Raw genomic sequence first — 23,257 nt, 5'->3', positions numbered from 1 at the left:
CCAATTTGCCCAGAAACAGGACATGAATTTTCAATGGTGACCTTCTTCCTCCCCTCTCCACCAGCCAAGACACATATATGACTGTAGATTCTGAAGACTGCAGAGGAGGAATCTGTCTGGCTCCATGTGCCATTAGCTTGTTATTTAGTTGTCTTTCCATAATTTGCTACCCCTATACACACAGGTTCCTTTTCCTTTTACTTGTCACTTCTCTAAAATTGTGTTTGTTGAAGACACTGTATAAGCCAGAGTTCTAAGCCACCCCTTTGAATATGACTCATGTCATGGGCATCTCTGATGTATGTAACATATATTTTGGTAAACTTCTCTTCATATTTTTATTGTTTTTCTATCTCTTGTTACAGGTATCCCTGTTAAGAACTCAGAAGGGTAGAGGGAAAATTACTTTTTCTCCCCTGCATTACCCATTTCAAGGTAATTCAATAGAGTTGGTCCATTTTAGCACAATAATAATGGTGAACATAATTCTGAATTCCAATTCCACTATTTTCTATTTGCAAGACTCTGAGTAAATAACTAAAACTCTTATTAAAGTTTCTGTTTTCTCAGGTAGCAAACACATGATTAATAATATTTTCCTCATAGGAATGCTGTTAAGAAGACATAAAATATAACAACAAAAAAAACTGTTTTCTTATCACATGGTTGGCACTAAATTCATGTTAACAACTCTTTTATTCTTTATAAAAGCGTTGCTCTGCACTGTCTTCCTAATCATCTTTGATTCCAAGCACTCAACCATGGATCTTAGCACATATTATAATATATTATATATTCAAAACTTATTTATGGACACATGAGAAATATTGTGTGTGTGTATATATATATTCAGAAAGGGTCATTTCTAATAAATAATACAATATCCAATAGAAAGAAAATGTTATAACCTAGAGAAAATTATCATTTTGAGGATCATCAAGTGAAATAAGCAATATTTAATATGAAACTAGGAAAAACCTTACAGAATTTTGAAGCTTGCGATGATGTCATAATTTTGGATAAGAGCTGCTACTGAAAAAAGTAGGTTGAAATGAGTCAGAACAACATGGGACATCTGTATAAAATACACCAGTGTGATCTTATGCAATCTTTATTTCATTAGCAGTTTGCTTATATTTTCCAACTGCTTGTCTACAAATTCTTATAATTCAGAGACTGAATTGTATCTTTTTCCTCCAAAAAGCCTTTAAAAATTGAAAATTGGAATTTGTATCATTTCAGTGATCTTTCTGCTAGCCTTATTTAAACAACCATTACCCTGCATTAACAGTATCCACTTATCTATCTTCTGCTAATATACTATGAACTACTTGAGGAAGGAATTGAAGACTTCTTTTAATCTTTAGGGGCTAACATAAAGACTGATATATAATAAATATAATAAATAATCAAAATAATTTACTGAATAAGAAAACTAAATGTAGTTGTTATATAGTGAATACTTATTTACATACTTCTGTTCAATTAAACATTATCAAACATTCTGTAAGGAAATCCAAAAATACTACCTATAGTGGGAAATAAGATATCTGCTAAAGAATTAAGTTTCCAATATATTTCCCAGCTGCTCTGGACCTCAATAATAATATGGGATATAACAATATACTAGCTAATACCTATTCAAGTTTTGACCAATTTAGTTAAATTGACAGCTGAAACTTTTGATAGCCCAGTCTTTAAAATGTGATACCAGAAGCTGTTCCAAGGTTAATGGCAGGAAAATACATAGTGTTATAAATTAATTTCTATAGTTGTAATCTTCTTATGTTCTCTTTATTAAAATTAATCCACCTGAGAATTGCCTAATAAGGTCTATAGATTCTCTGTACCCACATTCAATTATCTAGTGTCTCCTATTTTACAAAAGAAGAGTATCCTCTTGCTGTCTGAATTTTATTGTGATGTGTGCTCCAAGGTGTACTGTACCTGGAATTGAAAAAAAAAAAAAAAAGAGGTATCTCTTAGAATTATTGTTTCTTGTTGAAGCCTCCTTTATAATTTTTTATATCATAAAACATTTCTGCCTGGTTTCATATATATTTTTTGTTGAATTAATGAGGCTTTAGAAACAGAGCATTTGGCCCTTATGTACATTATTATAAATTCAAATTTATTATATAAAAGTTGATCAAACTGTTTTTTTCCTCTTCATTCAATGGTTATTATCAAACACACATGGCTTCAGAGGAAGACAGTTATAATAATACATTTTTAAAATGTCAAAAGAAATTAAGCAGAACTTAAAGATAAGAAAAGTTTCGAGTTTTCTTATGACTCACTATTTTGATGTGAGAGTGGCCAAAAAGAAAAAGTTAAACGTGTCTATAATGTTGAATTTTTTAAATGTCCCTGATATACTTTCCAGGACAATCAAAATTTCTGGATACACTAAATTTAAAAATGCGATATCTTTCCTATAAATGGTTGAAATTTTAATGAAACTGGCAATTTATTAGGTATAAAAAAAAGTTTCATGAAATATTTCTTCCAATTACAGTTTTTTCTAATTTTAGTGCTTCTCTCATTATAGTAAATATTTTGTATTTAGAATAGTAGCTGTTATTTCATGTGATTTTGTCAATATATAATTTTATATTTCATTAATAAAAAGAAATGATTATGAAAATAAAATGAGTGGGTTTTTATTTTATATTCTTGTTTAATATGCAGATTAATATACTATGAACATCAGACTTCTGCATACATTGCATCATGTAACTTGAACATGATACATTCTATTCTTTATACATCACCCTTCATAAATAACAATTTTTTTGTGATGCTGGGAGTTGAATATAGAGCATTGTAAATGTTAGTAACAATTATAATTTTTAACTTCATCTTAGATTTATTTCTATTTAGGTGATAATTATTTCATCATCATATTTATAATTTATTGTGAACAAGCACAAATTAATACTAACTAAAACTGATGTTGACCATTCCATTACTAAGTTTAATAGTTTATGTTAAAAGTATGATTTATAACACTGGGCATGATGGCGCATGCCTATAATCCTAGTGGCTTGGGAGGCTGAGACAGGAGGATCCTGAGTTCAAAGACATCCTAAGCAATGGTGAGGTACTAAGCAAGTCAGTGAGACCTTGTCTCTAAATAAAATACAAAATAGAGCTGGGGATGCGGCTCAGTGGTTGAGTGCCCCGAGTTCAATCACCAGTATGGAAAAAAAAAGTATATTTTATAATTTATATTTGTACTCTTTTTAAAATATTTCTTAAATATGTATTAACATGTTATTCATCTTGAAAAATGAAAACAAACATTTTTTAAAATATTAAATGTGATTTAGCCAATTGTCTAGAATATAAGTACTGATTTTGCTACATTGTAATATCATGAAAAACTTCAATAAATAGAACATATATATAAGGATGCAATTATATGATTTTGACAGTTAAAATATTTAAGATGTTAAAAAGAGCATTTCATTGAAAATTATATTATCACACATAGTAGCATCATAGTTTTCATTTTGTTTTTATTGATTTGAAAACATGATAAAATAATCATTCTTTATATGAAAATATAATAGATAAAATTACTTATGTGATGAGACTCGTTAGTAGTTTGGCAAAATTTCAAGAAATTGAACAAGTAGATATATCTAATGACAGAAAAATCGATCATATTGCATGTTAGACAGTTTCTTTTCCTTTTATTTCAACTAATTAAAAAGGTGCTTAATCTAGTTATCAGTTATTAGATCACTGATCATATTTTATGATAGTAAACAATCAATTAAATATGGCTTTGTAACTTGAAATGAGTTTGAATAGTTGGATGTATGAACATTAAATCTTGAATGTATGAACATTAAATCTTCTTCTATTTCCATTAAATATTTTATGTTACCAAGGCTTCTCAGAGGTTATGCCTATAAAAACAAAGCATTACTTGTAACAAAAGTAATAATCCTCAGGAATATAGGAAGGATTTGGAAGCAAACAAAATCAAACAGCTCCATTCATCCCAGTAAACATATTTCCAAAAATATTCAGTTTTTTCATTTTTATATGCTGAGTAGAGTAGTAAAACTTTCATGTTGACTTGATTATACTAATAAAAGTGGTAATGAAATAAATAATTGGAGTTTTTGGTTTTTGGTGCTATAATATTTTGTTGAATATATATATATATATACACACACACACACACACACAACATACACACAGACACACAGATGACACAATGATCAATTAAATGCTTTCAGGAAGACATAACAAAATATTAGGATAAATAAAAAAGTCATAAGAAGAATAGTAGTATAATTTCCTAGAAATAAAGCAACCATGTAAATTTCTGGCTAATAAAGTTTTGCTATTGTATACATTAAATGAATCAGGTATTAATTGCTAGATTATTTCAAAGGAAGCATGATATAATAGTTGTGGTTTAAAATTTCAGCATCCTAATAGTGCTCTAAAAGTCACTTCTTTGCATTAATATATATTTATATATTTATTGATGAAGAAATACCAATAATAAAGATGAAATTTGATATTTAGGAGTTATACCAAAGCAACACTTTAGAATATTTTAAGAACAAATACTTATTGTACAAATATTCATTAGATTTGCCTAGTAAATATCCAAATGCTAGATAGGCAATAGAATTTCAAATTTAAAAAGAGAAATGTTGACCATAAAAAAGTACATTTTTATAGATGAGGTGATGGAGGGGGAGTGGTAGAGGAATTGAGTCAAACTGCAAATCATAAAAGTGTAACCTTGTAATTACCATTGGCCTAATTTAAGCATAAGCTGACATTCAAAGAAAAGTCCATTCAGAATTCAAAATAATTAAAATTATGCCATTTCTGATAATCAGCAAAATGAGTCACTAGGAAAAGAGTTTCTGCCTATATTATTTCACTAGAGCACAAGGGTACAGGACTAAAATTCTAAAAGTCTGAGAATTGCATAATAATTATCACACAAGAATTCCAATAGGGGTAGAATATAGCACTTCTTCTCCCTAACAACTTGCTATTTAACAACCTGGAGGATCTTGTGAATTGGTGAACAGTGATGTCACCAGAAAATCTAAATCCAAAGAATGGTCAGATAAAGGAAGAATAGACTTTAAGCATCTCCAGGTAAGAAGAGCTGACAAAGGAAAGTGGGTCTATAGCATTGAGATTTATACCACGATAGAATAGTAGGTCCACCTTAGTAATGATAAAATAAAAATTAGAATGTAGAAGGAAATGAAGTTCAAATGGTACAAAGGTATCCATGTTTTTTTCTACTGAACTGAAACTTCTGGAGATTATACTGCTGCCAATGTAAAGACCCCAATAAAATAGAAAAAGAGCAAAGAATATTTTAGCCCTTTATTTGAATTTCAAGAAAAGCTAATACCATTATTCTGGCCTCAGGACTCAAGTGGAGGAAGAGTGTAGACAACTGTAGACAGTAATTGTCACCTACAGATTGTACCTACATTCACTGAGCTCCTCATTTGTTGTCACATTACTAGTTCTCACTGGGTCTGCAGAAAATTGCTTCTAATTAGTTTACATCTTTTCATCTTCTCCCAATTTTCCTTTTCCAATCCCTCACCAATAAAGTGCCCCATAGTAATCAGTATATTTTTTAAAATTTCAATTAGATCTTGCTAGTCCATTCCTAAAAACCTTAAAGTTATTAACTCCATATATATAGTATATGCCTGTCTGCTATGTTTTGGATGTGAGGTGTCCCCCAAAGATTATGAGTGAGTTAATGCAAGAAAGTTTAGAGGAGAAATGATTTGGATATGAAAACCTTAATCCAATCAGTGAATTAATCCCCTGGCAACAGAAGGTGGGTAAGATGTGGCTGGAGGAGGTGGGTCCCTGGGAGCATGTCTTTGATGCATATATTTTGTATCCAGTGAACAGAGTCTCTCTCTGCTATCTGATTATTATGTGTGCCTCTTCCCGCTGCCACACTCATCTACCATGATGTTCTGCCTCACCTTGAGCCACGGAGGAATGGAGTCGACCATCTGTGGACTGAAATCTCTGAAACTGTGAGTTCCCAAATAAACTTTGCCACCTCTACAATTGTTCTTGTCAGGCCATTTAGTCACAGCAGGGAAAAAGCTGACGAATACACCATCTTCTGTATTTTTTGTAAAAAGAAGGAATATATAATACATTTTGTGAAAGTTTCTGGGGGTAAAAGAGGACACTGCTAATAATTACAGGTAAACATTAATTGTGAACTTCTTTGAGTGTGATGGGACTCATGGTTATCCTGTCCATAAGGGCCGGTCACATCTCCTTTCTGCCCATCTAATCAACCTTTTTGCATTTTAGCCCCCGACTTAATCATTTCACTTCAACTGAAATAGTTTCCTGTTTGTTTAATACAATTATTTGTATATGTTTTCATTGCTGAAATGTCCTGTTGGGGTCAAGGTCCTAGATGTCCTAAACAAAGAATTGAGCAAGACTCAGAAGTAACAGGCAAAGTTTCGATTTATGGAAGGTGGAAATGAAAGTAGCACTCCATAAGGTGGTGGTGGGGGTTGTGGGAGGAGTAAAAGACAGGCTCAAGGGCCCAATGCATGGAAATTAGTATCTCATATGCTGAGCTGTGAGGCATCATTCTCTTCCCTACACAGACCGGATTGAAGACCTTGCCCCATTTGATTCCATTGGTTATCTATGATAACTGAGAAGAATATTGTTCAATTTTCCCCCATTGGTTGCTTTAGAAAATATAACTAGAATACAGTCCACTTTACCTCTATTGATCGTTTTAGAATACCAAACCTGTGGCAGGAGATATCATGAGTGATAAGTCTTCAGTGGTAGTTGTTATGGTAATGGGACTTTTTATAAACAGGGACATGATGACTCTTGTCCCTGTGTCTTGTCCACCAGTGGCATTTTTCTTTTACCCTGCCTCCACCATCTTGGTGTCCCTGAATTCCTACCTAATATGTGATATTATTGCTATTCCCTTTGCCAACCATCCTATTCAATATTGTTTTGATTTCTCCAGTTGCTGCCAACCACATCATAGTTTCATTTTTTATCTTATATCTTTGAACTTTCTGGATTATTTATATATACATTTATTTTTTACTTTTCCTTCATTTTATCTTCATTCTCAAGAATGCGGTTACTTAAAAGTAGGTGCTTTCACTCTATTCTCAGTGCCAAGAACAATGCATGAAACATGTAATGCCTTTAAAAATTGTTAATTAAATAGCTGAGCGGATGTAAACCACACATTTTGGGAAGTATTGCAGTAGAACAGGCAAAAGCCTGTGGGATTCTGAAATAGAAGCTGGTTTTAAGGATCAAACATAAGAAGCAAATATGAGAAATATTGCAAAAGTAAAAGAAAAAAATTTAGATTGACTCAGCGTAGATAGCACATTGCTTTTAAAATAGGTCATATTGACATTTGGAGGAATCATTTTTTTGTTTATTATTATCTTGTGCATTTCAGGATTTTAGAGTTTCTGGCTTCAGTCTGCTGAAAACTATTTATACTTTTGTGTTTGTTGCAGTGAGATTTGCCTTCACACACTTTAAACACTCCTTAGAAAGATGCTGTAGGTTGAAAACCATTGATTGTGTTTTAAAGAGCTTAATGATCTTCAGATTTATGACCTGAATGGTAAGGTGGAAGTTGATGACAATCTAATAGAAGAGCATGGAATTGGGAGGGAAAAACTCTTAAATGAGGTTGTAAATAATTAAGGATTTACATGTGCTCAATTTGTATAAGTAGTGTTTTGTTATTTTAAGTAGGTCCTAGACTAAGTGCAAATATGGATTTATATATGAGCAGTATTATAGTATGAGTGAACAAAGCAGAGAACTTCACAAAAAAAAAAAGATTGAGAAAAGAAACAGTCAATCTTGGTTGGAAATACAGGATTACTCACTTGGAATACCAAATTTCTATGTTCCAGTAAGAAGTCATTTCAATATTCTTCTCAAATAAGCAGAAAATAATGACATTTCTGTTTGAAAACAAGTTTTTTTTTTATATTTGATCCATTGAATAATGACTTAATAACTTATAGCCATCTGTCTCTGTTAAAAATAAATAAAATAGTGCCTGAATGAATCTCAAGTTAGATAATTTGACTACCTAAACAGAAATTCAATGCATAATGTTGAAAGAATATTTAAAAAAATGTAAGCTGACAAAGGATGTGGTGTGGAACATCTTTAAACTATTATCATTCTAGAATTGTTCAAGGTAACAATGTAATTCATGAAATATTGTTTTTAAATTATTTGAATATGGTTCATTTTATTTCTATCCAAATGTCTTGAAATCATTTGTTACTACAGAATATTGACATCCATATTTATTTGCTTTTAAAATGGAAATATTATTAAATTTAACATCTGGTTTTAAAAAGAGAAAGAGAACCTTGAACAAAAATAAGCATGATATAAAATCATTTCAACTCAGCCACGCAGTTATCCATGTAGACCCATTATTGTTTATGTGTAAGTTTCATAGTGTCAGCTTACTTAGTAGTCAGTCTGATATTTTCAGCACACTAAACCCAAGTGATTTTTGACATTTGAACCAAATTTCTGGACCCAGAAAGCAACAGAGTGTGGAATGTTTTCAATATCACATTTCCTTTTAAATATCTTAATTACATATCCATTTATCAATTCATTCAATAAATATTGTTATGCATAATCATGGGCATTGACACTATTGAAAGTCATTTATTATAATACAATGGAGAAGGTAAACTTCTGCCCTTTTATGTTTACTATCTAGGGAGTTTATTAAAGCCTACAGTAAATAAACAATTTTTAATTTTCAGTATAGAGTCTAAGAAAGTACTTCAAGCATATGAAGGAATCCAGGTAATATGTTAATAACATAGTCTAGAATTTTATAAGCTCTTTAAGCCTCTATTTGGGCAATCTTTTTGAAAAAAAGACAATACAAAATTTTGGACCACATTTCAGATACAAAAATTTTTAAAGTTAACTTTTCCAAGACATAATATATCAACCTGAAAAGTAAAGATAATGGCAACACCTATGTTATAACATTTTTATGAAAGTTAATACATGTAGTTCCTGTAATATATAGGGCTGGGATATATATGGGTATGTGCATGGTATCGATATATTATTTGTATTATTATATACAGGCAACCCTCTGTATCTGTGGGTCCCATATCTGTTTATTGAACCAACTGAGGATTAGGGAAAAAAAAGTTGCTTCTAGACTGAACATGCACAGACTTTTTAATTGCCATCTTTCCATAAATTATATACTAAAACATATTGATATGATATTTGTTTTAATAAGCATAATAGGAAATCTATATATAAAACAGTGTACAGAAGAATGTGCACAGATTATTATACCATTTTATATGAGAGAATTGAACACTCATAGATTTTGATATATTTTGCTGGAGCCAATCCCTCATGGATACTATAGGATTTCTCTACTTCTTAGAGTTCCCAGTTCAGTCAGGAATAAAGGCTAAAAAACAAACAAACAAAAAAAAGGGATTTAAAAAAGGAGAGAAAAGAAAACCAAACATGACATACTGTTGAATCTCGAAAGTTATAAATCCTAACTGGTGGGTGGACAAAAACTCGATTTCAAGAATGAGAAAATGATAACAAAAAAATTAAATACAAAGCAATTTTTAGTTAGATACTATTTTAGCTACTCTAGATTATCCCTGATTTTCACAATTGCCTATCAATATTTTCAGCACTTTGTGTAATGTCTTTGAATAAATAGGTGTACAGGAATAGATATTAATGAGTATATATTAAATATATGTCTATGTTAAATATATCATGAGATCTGTCTGTAAGAAGGAAGTGGTGCCAGAGTTATCATGAAAACATCTTTATTTTTTCCTCTCTAAAAATGTGTATGAATCTTGGTCTTGGACAGGACACTTCCACAAAAGACACAATTATATATTTTAAGCCAATCCTATATTGATTTCTGTTTCAAATGAAAATCCCAACCCCTATTTCATTTATATTAGTTTCTATCATTTGTGAAATTAGACAAATATTGATAAATACATTTTAAATAATAGGTTTATAATGCTGATAAATTCCTATCACATCATACATTTGATAATTTTTTTTAAAAAAGCAATTAAAATGACTCAAGTACATTAAAGACAAGAATTCAATTTGGATATGTGTTCTTATAGTAAAAGTATTCCCAATAAAAGAGAAAATATAATTATTCAGTTTATATTTTATATTTGTAAACATTCATACATGTTTATATTTGTAAAAATTGAAAAATAATCTGATTTACTAAAACTTTTTGTCATCTTCTTGTGAAAGAAAACCACTCAAGACCTGAATGGTTAGGTAAAACAACTAACTTTCCTCCAAAAATGCTCAAATGTCTTTGTAAAAATGTTATCTTAAAATGAAGCTTTGCCAATATCTTTTCATACTTATGGTTAATAATACCTGTAATAGAAGGACTAAGTCTTACTCAAATATTTATGGGAAATATCTATATGATAAATAATAAGAAACAATGATATAATTTTAAAAGAATCAGTATGTAAAATTCAGGATGTCAGAAAAATTATTTCTAGTCATATATGTTGTTTAGGAATAAGGAAGAAGTGTATAAATCTTAATTTTAGAATCTTATTAAATTTAATGTCAAATGTTGTTTCAGATATATAGGAAAGATTACTTAGTAGGGAAATTTGCTTTCAAGTTTCTTTTCTGGCATATGGATTTTTTATACGTTTGAGAAATTCCCAACTATTATATGTTAATGTTTTCTCAAGGTTTAAAACACAAAATCTGGGCTGGGATTGTGGCTCAGCGGTAGAGTGCTCACCTAGCACATGCAAGGTCATGGGTTTGAAACTCAGCGCCATATCAGACACTAGTATGGCAATATGTAAATCAATGGATGTGTAACTGATGTGATTCTGCAATCTGTATACGGGGTAAAAATGGGAGTTCATAACCCACTTGAATCAAAGTGTGAAATATGATATATCAAGAACTATGTAATGTTTTGAACAACCAACAATAAAAATTAAAAAAAAATAAAATAAAGGTATTGTGTCCAATTACAATTAAAAATTAAATATTAAAAAACCTCCACAAAATCCTAGGCCAGAGACTTATGAACAATTTGTGTAAGTAGAAACAATTGATTGAATTACTCTTCTTTATACCTTTTTTTCTAAATGCATGTTTTTGGGGGGCCAGTGGGAACCAAGGATTGAACTCAGCTGCACTCAACCACTGAGCCATATCCCCAGCCCTATTTTGTATTTTATTTAGAGATGGTCTCACTGAGTTGCTTGGCACCTCGCTTTTGCTAAGGCTGGCTTTGAACTTGCAATCTTCTTGTCTCAGCCTCCCGAGCCTCTGGGATTAGTGTGCCAACACGTCTGTCCTGAGTGCGTCTTTTTTTGAGCCAACGTTGAACTTTAACAAATTTCATTTTTCTGAAACTATTACATGTAGAATTCAAGTATAAGTTTCTACAAACTACATTCTCTTCCTTTCTGGCACTTAGAGCTAAAGAGGATGTGAAAGTTTTCTTCCTGTTTTTTTGGCTGTTTCTCTGGTAAGTCAAAGAATTCTTCATTTCACATGTTCTAGCCTTTAGGAAGTGTAGAGGAAAAAGGGAAAATATGGAAATATGGATTTCTTATAAGAAACATTAAAATATAGTGTCAAATGCCAGTTCTTCTTACACCATATTGGCTCGAACATAACCACGTATTTTTACCAGTTTTCTACCATCAAGTTGTTCCTTAATAGTCATGTGCCAAATAGACACCAGGGTAGTTTGATTATAGAAACTTAAATGTTTGTGGTCAGTCTCCAGATATAAAAGCTGTAGACTCTGAGTAAACAGAAATATGGAGTTTAGCACATCTTCCAGAGGTAGTTCTGTTCACTGTTGCCATGAACTTCAGTTTCCAGCCCAGTTTGACAATGGTACAAAATGCAGTTTTTAGTGCCTGGTGAGAATGGCTGTGTTTTATTACCATACGAGCTCCATGTGGTGGTTAGGGCATCACTTTTGTCTGCTTTGCCTCAGGCCTTCTTTGCCAGCCTTCTCTGAAGGGTACACTATCCTTTTAATGAACTCATTGTCTGCTGAAAGCAGGCAAATTCAGCTGTTCTTGTGACTAAGAATTTGGACTGTCACAATGGTTATGTAGACAGATGGCGAGAGATCCATCAACAGAATCCTGACTTTTCCTCGTAAGAAAAATTAGGTGTTAGGAATAAAAATCAATTCAAAATAAACCAAGTTAATATTTTAAAAATCTGTATTATAAAGAGAATAAAATGGACCCCAGTTTTAGGAATCTTAAGGGTAGGAGTATTTGGATCCACTTATAACAATCTGTAGGTACATTCTACACACAGTTTTTTTTTTTTTAATTTTTCCTCTTCTGACAAGTAATTCAGATTAAAATGTCACATTTTCAACTTTTTTAGTAGATAAAATAGATTAATCCAACACACAATTTTTGTCCAATATAGTTCAGGAGACTTTTGTCTTCTTCAATCAGTTCTTAAACATAGATTCATATCTCTCTTACTTTTTTCCTCTTTCTGTATTTCTATATATATATATATATATATATATATATATATATATATATATACATACACATACATCACACATGTATGTTCATGCACATACACACTATCTTTTGCTATGACAAGAAACCTAAAATTCAAAGTGACTATAAAACAAATTTAAATTCTCATTTAAATAAAGTCTAGAAATGTTCTTTTTCAGATGCTTGCTTTTGTGGCTCCTCTATAAGCAATGAATTCAAGAACCCATGCCCCCTCTCTTTTGTATCTCTATTAGCATAATATGTTTAATTCTAATCACGAAGGCTAGCAGACAGACAGAGAGAGAAAGGTCATGATCACAACCACTTCTCTCCATAGTACTTTGGTCCAAACTTGGTCACATGCTCCCACAAAGGGAAGGAGGCAGGATAGAAAATCTACCTTTTTCTATCCCCAGAAGAAAAATTAATATTTTCATGAAAACACAGGACCTTTCTGCTACATTATCTACCAGTTGAATTGGTTGAAAGGGATTAGGTTTTCTGAGTCAGATATATATAACACATCTCTCACCAGGTACTTTTAATATGATTACTATGAAAGTGTTTAGACATTGTTTTGAAAACTGAATAAAAATATGTTTTATAAATTACTTATTTATAAATAAATCTAGTGGGGTATATACCAAAACATAAGTAATTCTATTCTTCACTAAAAAGAAATTTAAGACAGAAACTAGAAATTTTTTCCTAATATAACTAAAAATAATGTGGTCCAGAAACAGTTTGACTAGGATTCATAGAAAGAACAAACTAATAATTATATGTATATATAATGTTAAATAAAATTATATATCATATATACACACATATACACACATGTGTGTATATACACATACATACACATATATTTTCCCTTACCCACTACAGAGAAAAATACACATGAGAGAAGTGTGACATATATTTTTTAAAGAGAAAAATTATGAAAAAAGGAAAATTGCTTGCAAAAGGCAAAAAAGAACACCATTCACATATTCTTAGAAATCCATCATATTTTATTAAATTTCATTTATATATTCTTAATCACATAAAGTAGAAGAAAAATTTAGACAGTAGGAATGTTCCATATTTAAAGAACTTTAGAAGACCACACAGATCAAATAATGAGAACAGATAACTAAGGAGATACTGAAGATAACATCAACTCATACTGAACAGTCACTGAGGATCAAACAACTAAATCAACTCAGCCAATATCCAAGCCACTGAGATTAAAGATTTGCTTAGAAAATTCATTCAGAATGATTATGTTAAGAGAAAAAAATAAAACTCAGAGAAAATAGAATTTTTGAGTATAAAAAAATAAGAAGTTAAATTGAATACTTAACATCTCTGAAATAGGAAACCAAAAGAGAAGTTAAACACATTAACTTATGAAACAAAAAATTGACCCTAACCTATAAATCAAATGGACATAAGATATTTTTAATTCATCTCTCCTTTTCTTTTATATGACATTTTGCTGATTATCAATACTGTATTTGGACAAAATTAGAACTAATTTTCAACCATAATTTAATGCAGTGAATGATGATATTTGCAGAGCCCTCATTTGAGAGAAGGTAGGAGTGTGTTATTATAAGGTCTCATTGCATTGTAGGCAAAAGTAGGTTTCAGTTAGTGATTTTGTTGTTGTTGTTTAGAATATGGAAAAGAAAGAAAAAAAGAACACTAAATAGGTGAAGGGGTTGCATATGGCAGATATCAAAACTTAGTTTATAAAGACTGGGACTCGACTCACTGGTAAAGCTACTTTCACAGTATACAGGAGGCCCTGGGTTCCATCCCCAGGACTGGGGAACATAACTTACAAACTTAGAAACTTCCTAAGCACCTTTGGCATGACCTCATTTCTATACTGGTTGAAAATCTAAAAGCCAAATTACTCAAATTCTTTTCTGACTGGACTATCAACATTAGCCCCAGAATTGCTCAATCACATGTATAAAAAGAATACTTAAAAATTATAGAAAGTGTTTTGGTTTGGATGGGAGGTGTCCCCCAAAAGCTCACATGTGAAAAAATGCAGGAAAGGTTGGAGGAGAAATGATTGGGTCATAGCCCTAACCTAATCAGTGAATTGATTCCTGATGGGATTAACTGAGTGGTGACTGGAGGCAGGTGGGGTGTGCCTGGAGGAAATGGTTCATTGGGGTTGTGGCTGTAGGGTATATATTTTGTATCTGGAGAGTGGAGTCTCTTTCTCTGCATCTTGATTATCATGTGAACTGTTTCCATCTGCCACACCCCACTGTAATGTTCAGCCTCACCCTGAGCCCTAAGGAATGGAGCCTGCTGTCTATGGATGGAGACCCTGAAACTATTAGTCCCTGAATAAACCTTTTTCTCCTCTACATTTGTTCTCGTCAATTCATTTTAGTCACAGCAGTGAAAAAGCTGACTAAAACAGAAGTTATCTGGAAAACACTTGACAGAGGTATTTTGGTTTTCCAGAATACCTTTAATTTTACTCTAAAATACAGCCATTAACATAATAACTGTTAGAAGCATGTCAGAGAAATACTAATTCTTCCATGAAAAACCTTTGGGATATTGCTTTCTTTCTAGCAAAAAATATTCTTATTTTTCTGACTCCCACACAATTCTGTAAACTAATACAATTTGATTCATCCTTTTATGCTTAGCATATTTTTTTCTTCTTTTTAGCTGAAGATCTTGACATATATTGGTCATGTTTTAGAAAAAAATATAGTATACATTTTATGAAAAAACAACCTTTGAAGAGCAGCAGCAGATTTCAGTTTCAATAAGATCCAGTTAATCCATTTTACTTTCCATGTCTCTGCTTTCTATGTTCTTAAATATTCTTGCCTTGCAAACATATTCTTATATGTTTCATCTAGGAAAATTTTAGACAAATTAAGTTCATTTCAACTTCACTTTATTCTCTATTGTATTAGGTCAAGGTCATGTTTTTTGTTTTGTTTTGTTTTGTTTCTATTTTACCCCTTATGGGTTTTATAGGGTTCTGGTGTCATTAGTTGAGAATAATTTTCTTCCTATATAGTGCCAAGGTCTCTCATCTCTCAGCCATGGCCGTTAATTCAGGGAAAGAACCTGGACGAAGGATAATGGGGGGGATGAAGAAAAGACAGATACACATACATAGAAAAATCTGTGGCCAGGTAGGTAGTCAACCTCTGGTGGAGTTTGACTGACCCAGAGATAGCTCAGCACTTTTATTATGTAGGTTTTATCAAAAGGTTATGTGTGGGAAAGTTTCAGCAAAGCAGGCAATCTGAAGGATGCAGAACTGGCAAGACATTAGGGTCATTTTTTCGCTCATGATTCTCTATCCCTGGGAGCTGGTGCCTGAGCTCAAGGTCTTGACTAATACAGCTGCGTACCTTTGCATGTATCCTACTCTGGCTGGTGTCACCATAGCAACTGGGCCATCTTGACCTGTACCTTCACACAGGAAGTTCCCAGCACAAATGTAGCACAAGGCAATCAGAAAAACCATGATTCAAATTACCAATCTTCTCAGTATAGAAATGCTTTGGTGCTCTCATGCAAGAACACCATTGCAACACACAAAGAGACTGGAAATCACCACTCTATCCTCTCAACAAGGAAAAAATATGTTGAAGGAAAATAGTTTTTCTTAGATCGACTAGAAAGTTAAGGTCACAGGAAAAAACTGCTTCACTGAAAACTGGAAGGCCATACAGAAAGGTAAAGAAAATCTGTTTATCAGGAATAGAAGCCCAGGATTAGACACCTTTGCTTAGAGCCAATATTGTTGGCAACACTTTAGTTAGAAAATTTCTGGAAGCCAAGTGTTAGGTAGCTTGAGATTTAAGAATCCTGAAGTGTGAGGGTTTTCAAGATGGCACAACAGAGAAGGCTGTTTTCCTGGCTGCTCCATGGCATGAAACCAAGAAAGCAGACAGATAGCAAAGAGCCTGTAGCATACCTAAGCCTAAACCCCACCTCTAGGAATTCTACCTATGAGATTTCCTCTCTCATTCTATTAATTCTACCCTAAGGTGTAGAGAGCATCATTCTCTAGACAACCCCACCTAACACTGCTGAGAAGGGAAGTTGAGAATCTTTTGAACTCCAATGGAAACAGTTTTTTAATTTTTCAGGGAGATCTTTTCCTCCCTTTTTTCTTTTCTCTGTTTAATTGTGATCTTATTTATACATATTCATATTTGATTTTTTTTCTCATTTCCACATTTTTGAAACCAGTTATTTTTCATGGATCAGTTTTTTTGAGAAATAGGATGTTTGATCAGTATATTTCAGTTTTGTTTTGTATACTTTTTAATTTTTTAACTTTATATATATTTTTCTCTTATATATTTGCCTTGATTATTTCTCTCTTTTCTTGTGCTAACAGCCTATCTCTATTGCTCTCTCTTTCAAACTTTAATTTTTTACTTCTATCGCCTCTCCTCCTCCCTCATAATCATCGCATCCTACATTAGTTCTGGTCTCTCCCTGTCCACCATTCAAAATTGTAAACCTTTTTGCAAACTTACTGTTTTTATTGTAGGAAATAACTGATCATATCATTTGTGTTTATCATAACAACATTATACATGTCATAGCAGGAACTAGTTTAGTTTATGTTAATCCTAAATACCCTTTGCATTGGATGTTGTTATTATTTGTCTCCCCCATGAGGTACTAGAAACCTTCAGGGACCTATAAGTCTACAGGATAGAAACCCTACTTCCTCAGATCCATACTGTTAGATAAGTAGACATACAAACACCATGAAAATGTAAGGAAACAAATTGCCCCAAACAAAGCAAGATATTCCAAAATGATCCACCAACACCACAGTGAAGAAATGTTAGGCCCTTTGCTGAATGTCAATTGGTTTTTAGATTTTAAATTAGTATACCTCCAAGGCCCAGCAATTGCTGGTCTACATTGGAAGACTACAACCCAGACTCCCTGGGAGTCATGTGGAGGAAGAGCCAATTCATAGCCCTCTACATCACCTGTGAACCCCACATTGTCAGGTCGTTTGGTCACAGTGGTGAAACATCTGACCCAAACAACATTTAATATTAAAATTGCAGAAAAGTAAGTTAAAAAGAGAAAATATTTTAAGAAGGTAGAGAAAAAAAAGCATTTTACCTATTAAAGTACAACTATGAGAATTGTACTGGACTTTTTTTCTAGAAATTATTTCAGCAGAAATAGAATGGAGCAATACATTTAAAAACTGAAGGAAAATAATCATCAATCTAAGATTCTGTATCCACTGAAATTATACATCAAAAGTGGAAGGTGAATTAAAGGCTTTCTAAAACAAAAACAAAGTTGGGTAGTAGGGATTTGAATCCTATCAGGATCAGGGACCAAATTGGGGTCCTTGAGCTGTCTTGTGACAGAGGCATCACCTCCCCTTGGAACTTATAGCATGAAGGTACTGATTAAAGATTGCCTAATTGCTATGGTGACACTCTTGTTCAATAGGAGGTTCTGTGCCAGCCTTAGAACTATCAGTTCTTGACCTTGAGGTTCAGACACCAGCTCCCTGGGGGTAGAAAGTTATGGATGCACGCTAATAATCATAATTGGACTACTCACACCTATGAATTTGGTTCTGAAAAAACTTTCTCACAATAACGCTTTTGATGATAACAACCAATAAAATAAACGTGCTGAGCTTGTTCTGGGTCACTGTCTCCCTACCAGGGATTTTAGTGAACCACTGAGCACTAGATTTCTCTCTATTTATACATCTGTTTATCTTTCTTCATCCCCCTTATGACCATTTTGGTACCTGAATTAATGGCTGGGCAGGTTGAGGCAGAAACCCATATCAGAAGAGTAAAAGTATTGTTGGTTTTATTGTTCAGTAACATTTTGTTGATGGATAGCCTAGTTTCTTGTTTCTCAGTGAGGTGTTAGTCATGGTCATTCAATATTCCATTTTACATGTGGTATCCCTCTGCAAACCAGACAATGCAAATAACCTCATTGGAGGTCTGAGGCCTTCTGTACTTCCAATCTGTGGATACATAGAATTATCCCTCACAGCCCTATACCTAAAGTTTTCTTAGAAAACATAGCTAATATTTTTAAGCATTTACAGTGTAACAAGGCATCAAATATTTGAATACCCATAACATCTTTACATATTTGACATATTTGGATACTCATAACATCTTTAAGTGGTAATTGTTATTATTTTCATATTATAGGTAAAGACACAGAGAGGTTCTAAAATATCCCTACAACATATAGATGATTAGTGGAATGTCAGGCTTTAACTGCAGTTTGTCCAGTGAATCTACAAAGTTTGCCTTGTATCCATGTTTTTAAGCATATTCTTCACTGGGGTTTAATCACTCTCTATTGACCATTTATTCTAAATTATCAAGATTTCCCTCTTTTGATGTTAATTTCATTGTGTGTGTTGCTTTGACCAAAATCTTAATATTTGGGGGTAAATATGGAAGGATATATTCAGCCAGAATGGACCACACCTATAATCCCAGTTATCATACCTAACTTCAAGATTTTGTGTGTGTATAGACACACACACACACACACATACATAGACATATGTATCATAGAGATGATTGTGCAAGAATAGGAAACCAAGATCCTGAGAGGTAACATTTCAGAGGAATGTGATTTCCAAACACCAAGACTGTAACAACCCCTCTCAACGTTCACAGCCAACAGCAGCATCTCTTTTTGACCCCTTATCATCCTTGAAAGTTCTCATGTATGTTGCTTATGCTACAAGAAATATGCTACTTTCATGTCACAGCTCTGAAACCCTTAGAACTAAAATTAAAATTATATCCCCAAATAACTTAAACAAAGGAGTAAAATGTCTACTAAAGTATTAAAATGCTGTGCCAATTTTTTCAGTAAAAACTTTTGTAAATATATTTGGAATTGATTATGAAGGAATGATATAAAGAAGAAAAAAATCATTATTGAAAAGCTGTATTTACTGATTTGGAGTTACCTACCAGAAAGCTTGTATTTTAAGAAACTACGTGGAGTATCTGAGAGTGGTTCCAGATAAATTGCTTATTTCCTTAACTGAAAAAATAAGACTCAAAACCCTATGGTAAAGAAAACTAGAATTTCAGAAATTCCGGGATAGAATCCAAAATAAGGAATATAGAAACATGAGCATTAGAGTATAGCATATATGACCTACATACATATCACCTACCAAAACCCAAAATATGGAGTAAAATATTGTGAGCATGTATACAACATATACATTTCTTTTTAATTTCCTGTAGTGGTTGAGAATAAAGGTATGAAATGCTGCATTTGAAATAAGTTTATAGATTTCAATGAAGCATGTTGGAATTCTAGTGTGACGCAGGCCAAGAAGTCAACTTGACTCATCATGATAGTAAATGCCTGAGACCTAATTATCAGAACCAGTCAATTTAGACACTCAGCTACTTTAGAATGTAAAATGAGGGACAACATGTACACTTGAGGAAAGACGTAGCAATCATTTCAAAGTATCACTATAAGTCTCTTCCCAAACATTTCCAAAGAAATATATAGCCATTTTTTTTAGGATAATGTATTCTGAAAATGGATGCACCCAGTTATTTTAGGGATAATTAGACCCTAGGTGCCATCTAATGTTAATCTCTGAGAACACCAACTACCATTTGCCCACTGGTCAGAACGGAGGCTTTATTTATAATTTAGATATATATTACTTAGACTGGATTCTGTCTTACAGTTGATTCTGTCTTACAGTTGATTCTGTCTTATTACCTAATTCTTTGGGAATTTCCCCAGCTTTGGAAATGGTTAGATATACTTCTCAAATGTAGAATGCTCAACTAGCACATTTATGGATGCAACATAAACAAGTTTGCAAAATATATACCTTGTATAAAGTAAAGACCAACATCATCACTGGTGAAAAAGAAAAGAGGTGATATCACTATAAAAATCTTAAAAAATGCAGGATGGGCCTCAAAAACTAACTAAAATTTTGGTCTTCACAGAAAACATTTGGATCTTATAGTCTGAAATAGTTTAAGTTTAATTAAAGAAGTGTCAGAAGTGTATATTAATAAAACAAACATCACCACTTCTGTTATTTGAATATTTTGATATGACAGCAACTATGTTGTTCTTTATTCCAAAATGCAGAAAATACTGGAAGAAATTTGCTTTCATATGGCATCAACAACCATATCATTTTACTGTATTACCACATGAATATTACAAGTCATATTATATCTGAGATATAAATTAAACTGAAGAGGCAGTGATCATTTCAGAATTGCACCAGAAAGCACATTGACCAACTACATTAATGGTGTCATTCTCATAGGGCTATGTTAGCACTTTATCTCAGGTACCATGAATGTTTCATTAAGATATAACATACAACAGTATAGGAGAAAGACTCTATCGTGTACATTGAGGAGCCTGTTACTCAGTATTTTTCTTGATTTTAGTTATGTCATGATTTTTTTTTTCTAAGTCAAATAAAAATCAGTTTACTTTTGAGCCTCTTTGAATTTTGGAAGGAATATACATCAAATTTGATTGTAAAATTCTGATATTCTAACTGAATAACTCAGAAGACTGTCAGTATTTTTACAGTCATGCTGAAAACAGATCTGTTATTTGGAGATTATGACACATTTAGTTAAGTAATGCTTGAAGTAAAGGTTTCTGCTTGGAATGCATCATAGAGCCTATATGCTTTCTTAATAGCACTAGAGGTTCCTTAGATTTTGGAGCAAATCTGTATTCTGGGTAAGAGGAAAATATTATCTTTTTTGGAATTAGCTCAGGTTTGGCATTGAATCCCAATCAAGATTGACTATCTAATTTACATGTGTATAATATGTCTCTATAAGCATGGATTGAATGTTTTTGGTGTTACAAATAAACTCAGAGCTTGAGTTGCGTGAGAACAGGGGTATAAAAGACTTGTGAGCAATGCTTAACTGTACATATTTGTGCCCACTTTTCCTGAAAAGACAGATTTCTTTTTCTAGAAAACAGAGACCAATGCAATATACAAAGAGCAGCTAATGGTACTATTTGAACAAATGGATGGACAGAAATTTAATGAATATTGGATAATTTTCTTTCAAAAGTAGATGGAGAAAGCTATTTGATATAACTTTCAGAGTACTGAGTGTGAAGGTATTTTCCTCACATTAACTTCATCTAAAACCCTTCTGCAGCGACCTTTCTTAATTAGGTAAAAACATAATTTATGCTATGAAGTTATTATGCTTCTCCCCAAGTCAATCCAAGTTTTCTTTAGTGACTTTGTAATAGTAGTAATGATGGAAGCTATTTTTATTTTCAAAAACTTAATTTCATGAGAGTTGATTAGAAGTTGATAATTCTGACGACCCATTTAGTCAGCAATCAAGACCAATGCATAATCTCCCAAGGAGTATTATATAAAAGCAACCAGTTAGTCAATGGACCTATTCTTTCATGGAAGTCATAACAGTGTTTTCTATATCAATCTGGAAAGGATTTTTTAAGCTGAAGTAGGAGGGAAAAAAAGGACAGATAATCAGAATTTGACCAAATATTTTGATGTCCTTTGGTTTATAGAAAATATTACAACAGAACCAAAGTCAACATACTTATATATAGTAATGCATGTGTACATGTTATAGCAATACAATTAATAATAATCGAGTTATGGAACAAGGCTATATGTATATCCACAGATGAATGAATAAAGAAAACTTGGTATATATACACAATGGATCTTTATTTAGCTATAAAGATGAGCAATTATGACATTTGCAGGACAATGGATGAAACTGGAGAGCATCATGTTAAGCAAAATAAGCTAAACTCAGAAAGTGTAGGTTCATATGTTTTCCTCATATGTGGAAGCTAGAGAGAAAAAAGGAAAAAAACAAATCTCATGAAAATACAAGGGTGAACAATAGGGTAGAAGAGGGAAGAAGAGAGAGCAAGTGGAGGTGGTACTGAGGAATGAAATTGATCAAAGTATGTTATACGCATGTATCAGTATGCTACAATGAACCCCAATATTCTGTATCCTCATGTATTATTTTTAAAATTATTTAACTTAAAGATAAATAACTTCATTGTGATTTCATAAAAATTAAGTTTTATCTTGTTACTTTTGTTAATTTGCCTTTATGAAGGAAGAAAAGGTAAGCGATAGTATTTATATTGTGGGTTATAGAAAGCTGACTGAAATTTATTCAATATTTCTCATATAATATTCTGTTATTTAACATTATACAAAAATATGGTCACAAAATTAACAATAAATAATCAAAAAGTGGCAAGTAAAGGAGATGCAGCATATTCCAATTTTCTGTAGGAAATTCTACCAATAATATTTGTTTATAGAAGCATTTTTAAAGTATTTACTCCTTTGGAAACATTTTCTGAAAGTACTCAATCTAGAGTTTATTTGAATAAGACAAACAGATAAATATACTATTCCAGAATCTCATAGTCTTTTTATAAAGGAGGGAAGTTCCACAGGACTAACACACATTTAAGCATTTAGCTTTAGATTATCTGTCCTGCTTGGTGTTTCCTTTCCAAAGGTCAACTTAAATCACTGCAGTACATCTGTGCAAAAAAAAAAAAAAAAAAAAAAAAAA

At 32.3% G+C, this 23,257-nt stretch overlaps 1 long non-coding RNA gene across 1 annotated transcript in view; it reads left to right on the top strand.

The window, feature by feature from the left end:
• The first annotated feature begins 363 nt into the window (after positions 1 to 363).
• Positions 364 to 23,257, top strand: part of LOC125618720 — a 29,128-nt gene continuing 6,234 nt past the window's right edge. The window contains exons 1-2 of the long non-coding RNA XR_007350131.1: positions 364 to 435; positions 5,919 to 6,056. This is a non-coding gene — a long non-coding RNA (uncharacterized LOC125618720). The remainder of the gene's footprint in view (positions 436 to 5,918; positions 6,057 to 23,257) is intronic.

The sequence above is a fragment of the Marmota marmota genome, unplaced genomic scaffold, assembly GCF_001458135.2.
Source record: "Marmota marmota marmota unplaced genomic scaffold, marMar, whole genome shotgun sequence".
In the NCBI taxonomy this organism is placed as follows: domain Eukaryota; kingdom Metazoa; phylum Chordata; class Mammalia; order Rodentia; family Sciuridae; genus Marmota; species Marmota marmota.
Note: the sequence above shows the minus strand (reverse complement) of the source record. Positions and strands in the feature narration are given on the sequence as shown.